The sequence below is a fragment of the Teleopsis dalmanni genome, chromosome 2 (assembly GCF_002237135.1).
Source record: "Teleopsis dalmanni isolate 2A chromosome 2, ASM223713v2, whole genome shotgun sequence".
Lineage (NCBI taxonomy): Eukaryota > Metazoa > Arthropoda > Insecta > Diptera > Diopsidae > Teleopsis > Teleopsis dalmanni.
Genome location: NC_051847.1, coordinates 95,690,179 through 95,707,571, shown reverse-complemented (window position 1 = coordinate 95,707,571; position 17,393 = coordinate 95,690,179). Strand labels below are relative to the sequence as shown.

The following is a 17,393-nucleotide window of genomic DNA, read 5'->3' as shown; positions in this document are numbered from 1 at the left end:
TTTAATTAACATAAAATATTTTTTATAATAATTTAAGTTCCAAAATAATATAACATTGATATGAACCAATGCAGATTCAAAGTATATGAAATTATTAAATACTATACAAAAAACTATCAATCAAAATTTAGTTTGTCACTTAGGGGGTCTCCCCATCTAGTGCAATACAACTATGTAAACGCTTGACCCAATCCTTCATACATTTTCATGAAATGAGTTATGTATGGCTCCTGCTGCGATTTGTCTTTTATGGCTAAAATCGGTTTGAAACGCTTTTTCTGTGCTAGCAACAATTTTTACTACTGGCAGAGAAAAATGTCATACCCTGCCATGGTTGCAGGTTCCTGATCGATCACATTCATTGTTTTTTGCTAAAATTTCTTTCAAAACACAGTTTTTTACATCTATTTTTAGAATTAAAAATTTTAAATACTGTAGAACTGACATTTACGTTTTACTTTAACTATATTTTCAATGTTGCCATCTTTCTTATACATAAGAAAAAGAGTTTACTCCGAAAATGTATTTAAACTAAGCAATTCATATGGGCAGCATTTAATATTTGTTTTTAATTGATATTAAATATTCGCTCAACGACACAATCAGGGGTGCTCACGAGTTAGAGTAACCAGTTGCACTTTTACTCTGTTACAAAACTCGTTACTCGAACTCGTGAATGCCCCTATGGTATTTCTTAATATATGGATATCAATTTGTATTGCTAAATCTTTTGAAAAATTATTTTAATAATAATAAATTCCAGACTTTATTATCTCTGTAGAGGTTATTAAAAAACAAGTCAATAGCAGAAAGACTTATTATACTTTTTTGAATGCAGAACATTCCTGTAACAAAGTTAAAATCGGAATGAGTAGAAACAATTTAAACTTTTAACCTAAATTTTTGACGGTGCAGTAACACTTTATTTTTTCTCCACTCCACTCCTTTCGAGATACTTTTGCCGCGTTTGCACTCTTTGTTTTGCTATAGACGTGTCAAAATTTGCATTTTTTTCCCGACATCTCTTCGATTGTGTACTGCATGAGAGTCAACACGCGTACATTCATAAATAGCAGAAGCCCGGAGACATAAAATATGGAAACCATACGAATTCATGTAATTTAAATCAATTTGGAAACACAATTGGCGTGTGATGAAGATAAGTAAAGTGAATTTTAATGCAATTTTGCATATTAAATTTAAACTCTTCCGGTTTTGGGAAAAAGGTTTTATTTGTGTATTAAATTATTTAATAATTCTATATAAAAAAAAATGGATCTCAATTCTGGTTCAAGAACATTTTTTTTACATAAAGTTTTCACATTGCCAAGCTTGCAGTTTGCAGAGCCAAAACATTTAACAGAACGTTAAATGTTAGATTGTTACAAAAGTTGTTGAACATTTTCGGAATTTGTTCTGTGGTCTTGTAGAATTAGAGCGGCACTATCATGCAAATGTATACTATATGTACGTGTACATACTTCTACACATTCTTCACACAATAAGAAGAGTACCCTACCCTACCCGTAGACGCTTTTTCCACTGGTGATGTCAGCATTCGGCAAATGGCCAAGCTTTGCATGTTCCGCAAAACTAACAACACAAAAACTTAATTAAAAGCATGCAATGATGAGTGAGTAATTTGTTGTTAAATCACGAAAATTAAACAATTTTTAATCATAAACAAAGTATATAAATTAACAAGTTTTTTTTATTAACTCGTAATTATTTTATTAATTCATTTTACATTTGCATTATAACTTTAATCTTTTATTTATCCATTTATTTAGATTATTACCTTTAAAGTGACATTCAATTTTCTTTTATAAAATAGAGGACATTCGAGGATGATTCAAAAAGCAAAAATATTTATCGAAGACGACATTGAAAAGTGAGAAAATAAGTTTTAATATATCATCAGTTAAACGATAAATAAACGATATGAATCCCAGTATAGTTAAAGCTTAGTGTGGAGCAGGGATAATTCCCCCCAGCCATAAAAGAGTAAAAGTGCGCAATAGCACTAACTCAAGAAACCGCAACAACATACAACATACAATGATTAAATGTATTAAATTAAATTTAAAATAAAAATAAATTAAATATTGATTTTAAATATTAAATAAGTCAAATACGTTAAATAGATCAATTGAAAAGTTATGTGATAAAGAATTCTAGTGAAACATATGTAGAAAAGAGTTTGTCACATCTATAGATTCTACCATATGGACTATAGTTTCTATTGTATAAATTACCACAAAAGTGTAAAGCAATTTATAAATATTATAAGCTTAGTAAGTATTAGTAAATATAAGTTGAAATATAAAATCAAATTTTATAATATTCCTAACTAACTACTTTCTAATTAATTTCCATTGGAATACTCGTATTAAACACGTCTCAAACTAACACACACTTCAAAAGGAAATTCAATACCTCCTTTATTTTTAGATCTTAAGGAAAAGAGACATTCCATTCAAACTCTTCCTATTTAAATCACTGCTAATTAAAATACTAGCCATATTTTTCCCAGATTAACTTGTAATCGTTACTATTTTTATAACTAACCTTACTACTTTATTAATTCTTTTAGTAATTTTTCTGGGAAGAAAATATTTTATCTATGAAAAAAAAAGTAACTAACACGACTTAACAAAAACTTCTTCTTCTTTCTTCGCATAACAATCCTGGATTCTTCTTCAAAAAAAAAAACAAAAAACTATCCCCATATAAAATATGTTTGTTCAACAATAGAACTTTACTCTACAAATATTAAAACACAAATAATGTAAATAACAGCTATGAAAAATTAATAACCATCGAAATTTGCATCACATGCGGCGGTTCTACTGAAAGAAACTAAAAAGTATTTATCTTAAATTAAAGAACAAAAATCAAATTAGTGAAAAAGTACTCAAACGCTAACAAAATCAGATCACAAGCAGAACTATAAAGAGATTATAAGAATACAATCTCATTATAGATTTATATACAGAGAATTTCCTAATAAAGTATAACAAATGCAGTTGAGTTCTTGATTGAAGAAACCAATGAAATTGTATGACAGAGTGGGATGCATTTTCAATACTTATCATGATACGGGATTAGAGAAACGTACTTCTAATATAATTCAGTCAAAAAATTCCCTATATCACAATAACGTTTCATTCAAATAGCTTACACCAGATAGAGTTCCTTAGGAACACATTAGAAATATGTGAAAAATCTGAGCATACTGCTACAATAATGCAAACAATGATTAAAATCTTTCTGTATATAATAATAGTAGATACAAAGGATCTACAATATGAAATTATTTTGAAGCAAGATGGCTTCTAGTAAATATGAAAAATGCAGCGATTTCATTGAGATACCAATTAGAAGCATATGTAAAAGTTAAATTTAACATGATAGGGACTCTGCAGAAACTCCCCAGGTAGCAAAGAGTAACAGTGTCCAGATGCACTAACTCGGAAAAGGCTAAACATTAGAATTTTAGCTAGCGACAAAACGACTCCTTCAAAAGTTTCGTAGACTTTAGTATATGTGGACTATATAATAATGAATTACTATGATCAGATTATGATTAATCTGATTAATGAATTACTAGATTAATAAACAAATAGAAAATCAGAACACATTAGAGACATTTATTATATAAGTACTATAAGGTTATAAAGTAATAGAAAATAAGTAATTGCATTTCTACATTTAAGAACATATACGTAACACTACCGTATTGTCCAACCAACTGAGAGGTTTCTGTTTGTTTACGATATAGTTTCATAAATCATGATTTTATAATCGTACCAACCAAAATCAAATATAAATAATTTCTGTTCTTATAATTAACAAATTAAAATTTTTAATATGTCAAAGTTAATGAAGTATTACTTAGATATAAAAAAGGGGATGTTTTTCTTTCACCAACAATTTCTTTCAACATATTTTTACATAGCATGTGCATTTTGGCTATCATTTACACCTATGAAACTAAGCAATATGAAACACACCTTTCTAGAACATTAGAACATAACTAAAGCAAAACACAGTATAAACTAGAGAAAATTATGGTATCAAATATCCTTCAGAAAACTAACTATTAGATAACCTCCATTCATTTAAATATACAACGCACTTAATATGAAATAGGAGTATATAATTTGGCGCTTATCATACAGTCGTCACATTCTAACTAGACTCGGTAAGGACCTTTAATTAATTTCAATTAGACTTAATTGTGTTTTACTTAACCACACCTTTACGATAATCGTCAAATGCACAGCTATGAATTATTATTGTAAATATATCTTGAAAAAAACCCAGACCTGTAAAAAATCTTGCAAGAAATTTTTAGTGAAATTAAAAACATTTCCACTTGCATCTGCTTTGACTAGACGGTGTTAAAGTTCATATAATTAAAATAAAAGCTTTATTTCACTAAAACAAAAAACTTTCGTGTAAAAATGCAATTAAACTGCAGTAAAAATTTTTCATTTTACCTTTCGGCAATTATGCCATATATGTAATCTATTGCAATCAGAAATCCAAAAGTCGCCGGACTTATCGTTTAACTTCAGGCGCCAAGGTGCAACCAAACCCATAGCTTGATGGGTTGGTACACATTGTACATATTGAACTATGTTTAAGTACATTTTCATGTATTTATGGTATTTACTTATGTACAAGTTCAAGGAAAATGCATGCTCAGGGCAATGGAACAATGGCACACACATATGAAGACAAATGGCAAAGCTCACACGCTTGCAATACACCAAATAGCGGGAATAGCGTGCGCAAACTAACTTTTATATCCAAATACTTTGAATGCACTAAATTGCAGTTCGACGTGACACTTCACGTAAGACTCGGCACGTTTCAGTCCATCAAATCAAAAATAGCTCCACACTTACTTGAATTTAAACAATTGAAAATTATAACAGATAATAAAATCTTCTCACAAAGCTTAAGTTCAGATATATTTTTTTGCTTCAGAAGGAGCAATAGTTGCAAAGTGCAGATATTGCATCTACGATTGTACTTCATTCATGTCGATTGTTTTTTTTTTCTTAACGTATTTTAATAAACTATCATTTTTATCATTAAGATTTTGAGTTCACTATTTTTAGTCGAAATACGAGGGCGGTTTGATAAGTAAGTGACTTTTTGAATTTCCCGCGCAGTTACTCCAAATGCAACAGTGCTGCCGTCAACTGTAATCTACCATTCTAGATCTACCAATCTAATTTTGAGCAAGCTACGTCGTTCAGTTGGTGTTTGATAGTCGGTAAAGCAGACAACCTCGTGAATTTTTACGAAAATGGAAAAAAGTGAATTTCATGTGCTGATTAAGCATTCGTGGCCAAAATCCACGAATTGGGATACGAACCGCTACCCCATCCAGCATATTCTCCAGATTTAGCCACCTGCGACTACTTTCTGTTTCCAAACCTAAAGAAATGGCTGGGCGGTAAGAGATTTGAGTCGAATGAAGAAGTCATTTGCGAAACAAACGCTTATTTTGAGAGCTTTGAGAAAACCTATTATTTGGAGGGAATAAGAAAATTAGAAAAACGCTGGACTAAATGTATCGAACTAAAAGGTGATTATGTAGAAATATAAAATGTTTATTTGTCGAAAAAAATTTATTTTATTCAAAAAGTCAAAAAATTTGTTTTATTCAAAAACTGCCCTCGTATTATGAAATGCAAAATTATAATAATGAAAGGAAAATATGATTAGAATTAGATTTATATATGAGAAGACACCGCAGATGCCAATGACAACTATATGAAATAGTGACCAAAGAAAAGATTATTAGTATTAGATCCATAATAGATGAAAATGTCGATTTTATAGACAAAATGATTTGAAAACTGATTTTAGTTAATTTTAATATTATGGTCAATTTTTTTCACTACTATATATGTTGATATGGCTTAGTTTCTGATATATCGAGATTTCTCACTGATTCTCAAAATATAATTGAACTAAATTTGCAGATTTATAAACAAATAGCTATCATACTTACATAACATATATAAAAAAATGAAAGAAAAAAATTAAAATATATGCAAAACTATCTAAAATATTTGCCCAATGTGAAGTTTTTGCTGAAAAAAGCACAAAGAAGACGGAGAGAGTATCTTTATACCATAAAAGCACTGTGGAACATAAATTATTTCGGTGAATTTTGGTATACTGTGCTTACATGTGAAACCAGATTTTCTTATAGATATTTGGGTTTTCTATAATAACGAGTTATATTTCGATAATTGATCTTTTAAGAGGTCAATAAAATATTTTTATTTTAAGAGACATGAAATTCGTATTTTGAGTAAATTTGCTCCATGGGAATAGATTATTGCAAAACTCATTTCCTCTCTCAGAGCAATTTCTTAAAATCAATTAATGGAAAAAAAATTTACTACCTCAAAAAGTGACATCCAGATTTTTGCTCTTCAACTGAAAGTAAACGTGGAGTATCAAGTCTTTAATTTTAAATTTCTTCGTAAACAATTTAATATAATTTATTAATGGATTAAAAACATACCTAATCATTTTCTGCAATATATAAGAAGAACAACCTTTATTTTAGCAATTCCAAATGCAAATACTATATTTACTGTATAAAAACTGTATCTATTGCTTCTTCTTAACCTGAACATTTAACAAAAAGCAACGTTTTAATCTCAATATTCTGCCATGACGAAAGCGCAAGGCAAACTTTGTAATTCAAAGATTATAAAATCCATTAGCTAAATTGTATATCTGCAAATTTAATCTTCAAACAAAACACAATACTTATTGGAATATTTATAGTTTTAGCAAGAGATAGATAAGCATTATTATGCGAAAGCCAAAAATTTCTCGATCTATTGGCTTATGGCTTATAGTTTGGCGATTTCATTTTAAAAATAACATTTTTATTTTTTGTGCTTTGTCTACGCTAGCAACAATTAAGATTCTTTATAAATAAATGAAATTTGTTAATAAAAACGAAAAAAACATAATGAAACAAATAGCCACAATAATTTGTTGATGTGTCTGCTCAAGAATATACTAAACCCAAACTGAAGCCAAAAGTTCTGCCAGGCGAATAATATCTTTGAGATGTATAAGTGCACATATCACAGTCAAAAGGCAGCATATTATTTCAATATTTGTTTGAATCTCTTTGTAATACAGTTTTTATACTAAACTAACATTCACAATTTCTATTAAAATTTTTATAAAAATAAATAATTATTCCGACGCGAATCCAACCTCCACACAGATTAGCACTTGAAATCCATTTATTTACAGAGCAAATCAGCGCGTGCCAGTGTACCAGGCATTTGCCTATAAATTCTTTGTTTACTTTCTCGTAAAATACAACAAAAACTGCAAGCAAGTGGAAAATATTTTTAGTGTTGTATGATACATAAAAGTATATTGTTATTTATTTGATCATCAGATGATTAAATGCTGTGAAAACAATTAATTTCTGTTCTAAAATCCTCTACTATATTTTTGTATAGATAGGAGTAGAAATATTTTAACACTACTTAGACAATTTAAACACTAAATTTGAAAAAAAAAAAAAAAAAAAAAAAACAACAATTCATAATAGTTAAGTAAATTTATATAGCTGTGGGTTACGCGTTCGTTCTGAAAAGTGCACAGCAAGTGCAATTATTATTTACGAATAAACTACAAATATTGACAAACCTCTATTAACGCAAATTAGTATAGCTTAGCTTTATGTGTATATATTGGCAATCATAGTTTTAGATATGTATTTGCCAATATCCAAAGCTTTTATAAATTTTTATATAATTTATATATAGTTAACAACCCTTAGGGACTAGCAACAACTGCTGAAGTAAACAGCTAGGCATAGGAAAGGTTAAGTTACTTAATAATCGTAAAGCTCCATGAACTAATTATGATGCCATACAAAACTAGAAAAGTGTAGAACCATTTCAAATATAGTACAATGTAAATATTACTTTGTCAGTTCGGTAGTATTATGATACCCAAATTCAAACTAATAAATTCTTTCATCCAAACTATTAATAGACAGAAATTATCTCTAATGTTTTAATAAATTATTTGCATATATGCTGGCAAATAAAATTTTAACATATGAGTAAAATATTTTCTTCTTCTTGAAATAACACATGAACTACATTTTGGTACCCAAATTTTGCATAACTTTGTTGAATATTTAAGACTTTACCACATAATTGCTACAGCGAATGTTTTCTTAAAAGATAGAAATCGTTGTTGAGCAATGAAATGCTTCACCATGGTAAATTATCTAGAACACCAATTACCACTAATTTCTGGAGACAACACAATCACAACACAGTCATTTACTTAAATAACTTCTTGATTAATTAATTAACACTAAGCACAAACTCATTGAAATGAAAAGCCGTCTTGAGAAGCTCCACTTATATATAAAAAATATGTTGTTTATACCTAGGTCTGTTTCGAATATCATAAATAATGATATTCCGATTTTCCTTAGTTCTAAATAATTACAAATCTATCATGCTAGCTTATACCGATTGCTGCAAGACCTTCTATAAATTTTGATACAAATATATTTACAACCTTTCGTAAAACATTTACTCAAAATATAACAATTCCTATTATTAGATATCAGAGCTACTAAGCCAAAACTTAGGGTGTAGCGTATTGTAAACATTTTTTACTGAATATTTATTTTGGAGGAGTGGCTGCACACACAGATGCCTTTACATAATAATATGCTAAAAATTACTTAAAGAAAAAATGATGTTAGTTTACAGATTAATTATCAGCTGTTTGGTGGCGTTCGATTGAAAAAACTACCTACGAATATAAGGCCTTGCAGAGATAAGAATACTACCAGAAAATAACAGGCTTCACATTATTTTAATAATAATACAATTTACGTTCATCTATTAATTTAAAAGTTAAGAGTTGGAATTAATTTGAAAATAATAATAATCTGATTATTGGAAATGCATTTATTTTGATAATATAAAATTTATTTGGAATATGATTTAAATACATCGAAATACCTTTAAATACGATGAAGAAAACTCAATTTTACACTTTAAGTATAAATGTTAGCTATGAGACATACATTGTTACATTGATTTCAACCATTTTTTTAATAGTTACGACAGTCTTAAGTCTTAATTAAGTAATTATCATATAATATAATATATATATCTATAATATATATAACATATCTATAATATATATAATATATCTATAATATATATAATATATCTATAATATATATAATATATCAATAATATATATAATATATCTATAATATATATTACAGATATTGTATTCTATCTATTATAACTTTCATGTGCTTGTAACTATAACAAAAAGCAATACTATCCGCTTTTTATACTATATGTGAAAGGTATAAAAACTAACGGACCTAAAATTATAACCACTTAATATTTTAATAAATTATTTTAAAGAAAAGATATAGTTTCACAATAGTTCTATATAACAGTTAGTGTAAAAATGAGAATTAGTTATTAATTTAACATTATGGTCAACAGTAAAAAGCATGTAAGTTGTTTCTAAGATCGCAGAGCAATTTTCAATCTAATTATTTCAAAATTAGTTCTAGTTAGAAGTGCAGAATAATAAAATTTCTGTTAAAAAATAAAGATCTTTTTACAAAAATTAATATTTATAAAAATTAACACTGAGTTTGTATAAAAAAGTAGTAATGTTTGAAGCAGTCGATCATTAAGGAAATTCTCCACACTAGCGCCCTCAGACATTATACTTCATTGCTCAAATAAAGTAAAATTACTATATATTATTTATTATTAAATTTTTATTAAAATGAAACGTAATTTTAGGTAATAGAATTTTATGACATACTAAATTTATATATAGTAACCTGAATAGATTGAGAATAACTTTGAGAACTAGTAAGTAAAAAAAGATTTCACTGAAAAAAGTCTGAACAACAACAAAAAAATTTATAAAATAATTATCTAAATTAATCTGAGTTTATTAATTAATCCATTTAATGTTGTTTTTGTAGATATTTATCTTTACCAAGTTCTAGGCTCCAGAAGAAGTTCCGGAAATCAGTAGTAGTAGTATTTTTACCAAGTATGAAAAAATCGAATTATTTTATTTTGACCTATATATATGTATATAAAGAAAAAAATAGCCAACCCATCGTACTTAAAGACCAGCACTCATATTCAGTTCATACAAAAATTCACATAAAACTTCATATAAAAATATGATCAACAAAATTTTGACATACGAGAAAATTTTTTATATGAGGTTTAAAAACAATTTTTTGTGTGAAATGGATGTCATACCTAGGCTTAATATAAACGTAATACAAATTCTCTCAAAAGTCTTCAATAATCTCAAATCAAGAATATAATTTTTATAAAAATACTTTTAGAAACAAAAATACTGTATTAAGTATATGTGTTTATATATAAAATATAAACATAAATAAATCTATATTTTTAATAAAATAACAAATAATAATATTAAAAATAATAACGAATATTTAAATATTTTCTAATCATATTAGAAAATGACAGCAAGAAATCAGCAAAATTAAAGTAATGTACTTAAAAACCTGGGCGTTCAAGATATACATGGCAGAAATACACATCGAAGCAATGACACCGGTCAAAGTCTAGTGTATATTTTTAAAACTCTATCTCCATTATAGCAACTAATCATTTATCATTTATTAATCATTTATTAAATAAACAAAAATCAGAACAATATTCACTAATAATTAATATAATATATATATATGCATATATAAGTTTTGAATAGTTACTGAAAAAATGTCAATTCTTTCCTTCATTTGAAACAATAGTATCACCAATTATTTGTATAATTTATAATCGAATAACAAAATACACTAGGTAAGCTGTTTGCAATAATTAATATTATAATTAGTTCAATTCTTACATCAGTAACTATTTTAACTAAGATGAGGGTTCCATGTTGAGGGTTCCATGATCCGGGTGTGAGATGTCATATCATATGGTACCCAAAATGTGTAACCAATTTAGAGGTATTTTTGTGTTTGACTTTGAGTTTATAATTATCTTGTTTGTTATCTGCCACAGCTTTTTGTTCCTTATAGGACTGGGCCACTATATCCACAAAATATTACTTAGACATTTATAAAATAATAACAAAAACAAATCGAAATTAAGTGATTGGTATTCCACAATTTTGCAAACGCAAATTCCACTCTTTATATATGAGTTAGTTATATTTTCCCTTGCATCGTCATCGATTGCTAGATCATCACACAGGTATCGAAAATTATACAGTAAAAACACAACATTGAATTAAAATTAGCTCTAATCGCTTTGCATTAATTATCGTATGGTGGACTTAAAATGTTCATTTTTAAACAAAAAAAACCCAATCTTAATGGATCTGATAAGTTAATTACTATTTTACACGATTTAAATGTTAATGAGTACCGATATTCCGATATAAGTCTCTTATATAGTATCTCTTTCAAGTAGTATCTCTTTTGTAGCTATCGTCTTACGCTAGCTGTAGTTTATAATTAATAGGTTTTTATTATTTCGATAAATGTCTGAGGAGTGTTACTAAAAAACTCATGTACAAAATGTCAATTGTCGACTTTAATATGTTGTTAGTAAAATAGTTTTTCGGATGTCGATGAAGTGATATAGACTTCATCCTTACAGAACCTCCGACATCTCTTCCAGTGCGCTACAAGCATAATCACTTTACATGGTAAACTGAGTATATCCCTTTTCGTACTATTTGAAGGGTATTAAAATAAATAAAACATAATATGGTTAAACAGAGGTAAGCGAATGCAGACGACATTTGCATGTGGACAAATGCTGTTCAGCAATTTCAACAGAACCTCAGAAAACAAAGGACAATTTCATGCATATCGCATGTAAAAATATTTAAAAGCACTCAAATTACAAAAATACAACTAAAAGCAAAGCATTCGGTTTGTCATTTAAGTTCTGTAAATATTTAAAACACGCTGTTACTATATAAGTACAGTACAAAAACGTTAATATTAGTTTAAAAAATAAACTCTACGTCGGAATGGGTCTCAAGCATTGTAGATACTTCTTATTATTAGAGTTCGCTTCCAAGCGTACAAGTACGAGTAACTCAATGCTTTGAAAACAGCGAAGACTGTGTAGCGCAAGAGAGACTCTGGTCATTGTAAAAGCAAATGGGTGGATTGACTTTGTCATTTGGAGGACTAAAGTAAGGCAAACTACATGAGTTTGGTTAACGAACTTAACTGAAATTAATAGCTAGAATTACCTGAATATTTTTACAGCATTTTTATTTTATGCATTTTCTAATACTTGCACATAAATGTATACCAACATTGTAATGTTTATATATAATTTGTAACTTTGTTGAAAGTTGTGCATTGTCAGTGCAAATTAAATTTTTTGTATGACATGACGCGCCATGCTTCACCACTTGTGTATTGAGCACTGTCCAAGGGATTAGTAAACTGTCGCAAAGCCGTCATTACTTGGACTATTCTCCACTGGTATAATCCAACTCAAACCTATTCTATTTACACACACAGTTTGACTCATTGACTCAATGTATACCATATAGTGGCATATACATTGAACTCACAAAAATATAAATGTTAACTTTATTTAGTACTTTTCGGACTACAGAGAAAATTAGACTTTGATTGTATTTCTTGGAAAGTAAAACCAGTAGTAATAAAAATAAAATAATACGCCTATCTCAAAATAGTTCATAGTTTTTATAGACAGTCGTTTTGAATAAATAAATGAGTTCGTGTAAAATATAAAAACACAAATTAGTACCTCAATTACTAGTTGGTAGAGTTCAGTTTAATTATTTTCAACTTTATCGTTGCCTATTTCTGTATATTATTATTTTTATGCTCATTAGATGTGAAATTAATTTACTTTATATATGTAAATATAAGAGAAGTAACAAATACCGAAATATCTTGCATGCTTGTTTGTATCTGGCATGAAAACAAAATCTTGACGAAATATTGTAATATTGATTTTGAAAACATTTACAGAATGGCAATCTATGCAAAAAGTAAGTTCCAATACTTATTGCATTTTGGAGTGCAATATCGGCAAAATCCCAATTGAGTAACATATTTTTCCATTATTGCACAGTTTATTTATTATTTGTTTATTATATTTTTCCATTATTTTCTGCCACAAAAAATAATGCACAAAAGTTTTTACTTCAAAAACAAAACTTTCAGCAAACACTTTATAGCAATGGATTACAATGCTATATGTATAAAGAAAGTATCCACTATAGTCGATATGGACGGTGTGTGCGATGGAATGATGTGAAGAGCGACATATTTTACACCATATGGGGCAATTGAGTTTAAACACCTTTCGATCATAAATATTCAAATCGAAAGGCAAAAGTTTATGTTTTATTTTTCAATAATTACAACACTCAATTCAAAAACGTCAATCCATTTCATGGGTCAATGAAGTTCAAGTTGCTCAAACAATGAAAATATCGAAAGAATATACATATAATGACATGGAGAAGAATGAGGTTGTTTGGACCCTATCATTAAATATTTGCCATAAAAACACCTTCCCACATGCACCGCATAAATAAGCTGGCAAATGAGCTTGCTTGCATCATAAATAATTTTCCTAATAACCTCAGCACATCCTCCTCTTATAATTTTTTTTTATTTTGTATAATCGCTTCAAAAAATAAGAACATAAATTAAAACATAAATTTTATAACGTATCGCGCGAATGATTTTCCCAGCATTTTCTGCATTCTGTCTAGATTCTTTCATTTTTCCATCAAGATCTTTTTTCTGTATTAAAAAAATATTCAAACAATTTTCTTCTTTTCCTGTTTGCGAGCCGAGCCAATTCTTCACACAAAGATTCTTTCGCGTGTTATCTGTGCGTTAAGTCGTTCAGAGATTCTTTGGAATGGAATTTACTCATTGCATGATTTTATGTAGTACATTATTTTTTACTCATGCATGTATTACTAATTATACACTCAAAAAAAAAATTAATGTATAAACACTTTTGTTTTTTTTTTATTTTGCTTAAGCAGTTTGTGTCACAAACAATCGAGGCGGAATATGCTATCCAAGCAACTTCCAAAACATCTACGAAGCAGGACTACGTACGTAGCATTCGAAATGAGAACTATTCTTTCTTTAGTAACTGAAAATCTTCTCTCGTGGGCATTGAAGCTCCACTGAATGCCCGTTAATATTTAAATTTACCAAAAACAGTTTGTAAACTATATGCCATACACAACAGATGACTTATATGTAAATAATAATTTTTTGATAAGACTATTTTGATAAGCTTACAGAGTGAACCGTAGCCAACAATTTACTTTGTGGGGCTTTCAGATAATTTGAGTATATAACAGTTATGATGTATTATTAATGAATATATATATATATATATAAATATAGCCTTTATATGCTTAATTGGTGGAACTTCAATTCGTCAAGCTCCACCTTCTAGGGCACGTGCTTACATACAGCCTTACGATAAAGTAATTGAAGTTGCAACGTATGCACTAAAGCAAACATATAAAGATCAGCTGTGGTACTACAATCATATTTTGACCTAAATTTAAATTCTATATACTAAACATGAACAAGTACATTTTCTAGTAAAAAGTTTGGATGATAAAAAATAAAAACAATGGAAATTTGCTACTCGGTATATACTTGGGTATAGGTTTGAAATTTATTTGAACAATTCCAGATTAAATTATATATTATATTATATTTTATAACACATAACATTGTTGACCGGTTTTATTTTAATGGAACTGATCTAAAATATATTAGAATATTCTAAATATAGTATCCTAATCGCACTTTTTATGTTTGCCGATTCTTTTTCTTTGAAAATTTTAATTGAGAAAATACAAGTTTTTTAAAATGGATACAAACAAAAAAAACAAAAAAAACCAAAAACAAACAATAATATTAATGACATTAAGTTAAATATGTCTCTTCAACTGTGATCTCTTAATATAAGGAAGGCAGCAATTAATCCACCTAAATACTTAAAGTATTTAGTTTACCATAAGCTTACTTGATGTAAACAGAGAAATGTAAATAAAAAAGGCCGACACTATTTACTAATGTAATTAAGACATTTAAATTGTAATTCTTCTGTGAAATACAACTAAGAGAAAATATAATAAATATTATGTAAATTGTTCTACTACAACTTAACATAAGAATCACATTAAGAAATTAGAACGATGACGGTAGCCGAGTGCGCAAAAATCGGGGATAGTTCAAGCCTCAATTCAGATGAAGGGTTCTACTAGGTTCACTCAATATATATGTATATTCTCAGAACAATAAAAAAAAAAGTAGTTTGTAACTGAGAAGAACTTTATAGTTTTTAAAATATTCTAATTCATTATCTTTTAAAGTTTAGCATGTGTTCTAACCATCATTCTGACGAGCATATGTTCACAGGTTTTTTTTTAATTCCGTTTGAGTTACTTCTAGAACAGAGTGTTTTAAAACATCAATGACTAATTCTGGTGACGCTTAAAATATTATAAAAATTTTCACAAATCCTTCCTTACTAAATGTTATCGCAAAAAGTCACTCGAGAAGTTTGAGTAATCCTTATAATTAGCAAAATTATATAAAATTCTTGCAATTACGAATGCTACAAAAAAATTTGATAGTGATTAATTTGAAGAATTATATTTTAGTTAACTATAATCCAATCAACAAAGATAGGAAACAATAAATTTACGTTGAAACAACCAATAAATCAAAACAGAATCGTAACAACTTGCAAATATTAGGCTTAGTCTATTATTACCATTTGCGATCTGTATTCTATCATCAAAGAAGATCCAGATCATTGCTAAAATATAGCTCTCATAAACATATGTATACTACTACATATTTTGCAAATAGTTTTGGGTAGAGATACAGATATGTATTATTGTAAATAATATTTTTGTTGTATAACCCATCATAATCCTCCACGAAATTAAATTATATTAAAACGGGGCTGAACCCCTTTAAGGATTATTATGATAAACGCACTTTAGTTCCATAGCCGCGTAGCAGTTGAAAATGCCTTGGAGAGATGTTGCTTATTTCTGTTATAAGTGAATAGGCAGCTGATAAGTATCGAAGTCTGAATCTAGCAAAACCATCACAGTGACACAGAATGTATTCTATTGTTTCCTCTGCAGCTATCGTCCCTTGTAATACCTAGATTCGATAAATGCTTCTTAATTGCACAATGTCCTGTGACAAGTCATATGCCTTTTTTGTTCAACATTAATAGCGTTCTAGTTCTGGCTAGTTCTGGCAATTCGGCAAGAAGTCTGTAGCTTGTCAGCAGGCAATTACATTATTCCAATCAATCTGAACTGCTCTTTCCAGCCATTCATTAATTTTAAGTTTAAAGAAGCTCAATGAATGACCACAGAATGGTCAGATCCACGCTTTAGCATTAACGGCTAAAAGACATTCACCACTACCATTACTCCAAACCGTCTTCGCAAATATAACTGATCAAGTGATGAACTATTGAGCTATCACCACTAACTTTATCAAGTCCCAAGTCGGAAAAAATGACTAATCAACTGAAGGACTACTAAGCCTTTACATGAGGTTACATAAAGACAAAAATATATATAATTTTCTTCCATTGTATCTTCTAATAATGCAAGGTAATGCTAACAATTAATCATGTAATCTATCAACTAGAAGCTTTTTTAAAATCTCGTTATATTCAACTGTAAGAGAAGTAACTATATTTTTGGACATAATTAAATGGAAATTATTAATTAAACGGAAGTTACAGAGAAATGTTTTCAAATTATAATTAATTAATGAATTGTTTTGTATGAAAATCCTAATGTCTTGACGAGTCGTTCTAATCAACAGCGATGCACCACATTGTGAGTCTTGAAAAGAAAGACGCATCGCCAAATAGGAATAATGACCAGCATTCTGTTTACAGAACATTGAGAAAAAAAAAAACAAAGAAAAACACTTAAAAAATCAACACAAAATGATTGCAGTTTAGACGCGGCCGGGAATACTTATGTGAAACACACGGTTATTTGAAGAGTAATTCCAGGTAAAGCATATAAAATCCGTCGACTGAAAGCAAAACAAGCACATGCGAGTATAAGTTGGGAAAAATAGTTCTGAAATTGGATTCAGTATACAATTATGATGTGTTTCTTTATGTTTGAGGGAATTTGTGTATTTAAGAAGTATTGTTTCTTTAGTATTCCTTTGTTTTTGAAGAGCGGATTGAAAATGGAATGGAATACGTAAAAGAAGAAATAAATACAAATAGCAGTAGAGGAAA

General features: G+C 28.5%; 1 protein-coding gene across 1 annotated transcript in view; it reads left to right on the top strand.

Moving 5' to 3' along the window:
• LOC119682064 (sodium/potassium-transporting ATPase subunit beta-1-interacting protein) overlaps positions 1–17,393 on the top strand; it is a 135,523-nt gene that overhangs the window by 116,245 nt on the left and 1,885 nt on the right. The gene's annotated exons all lie outside the window — the stretch shown is intronic.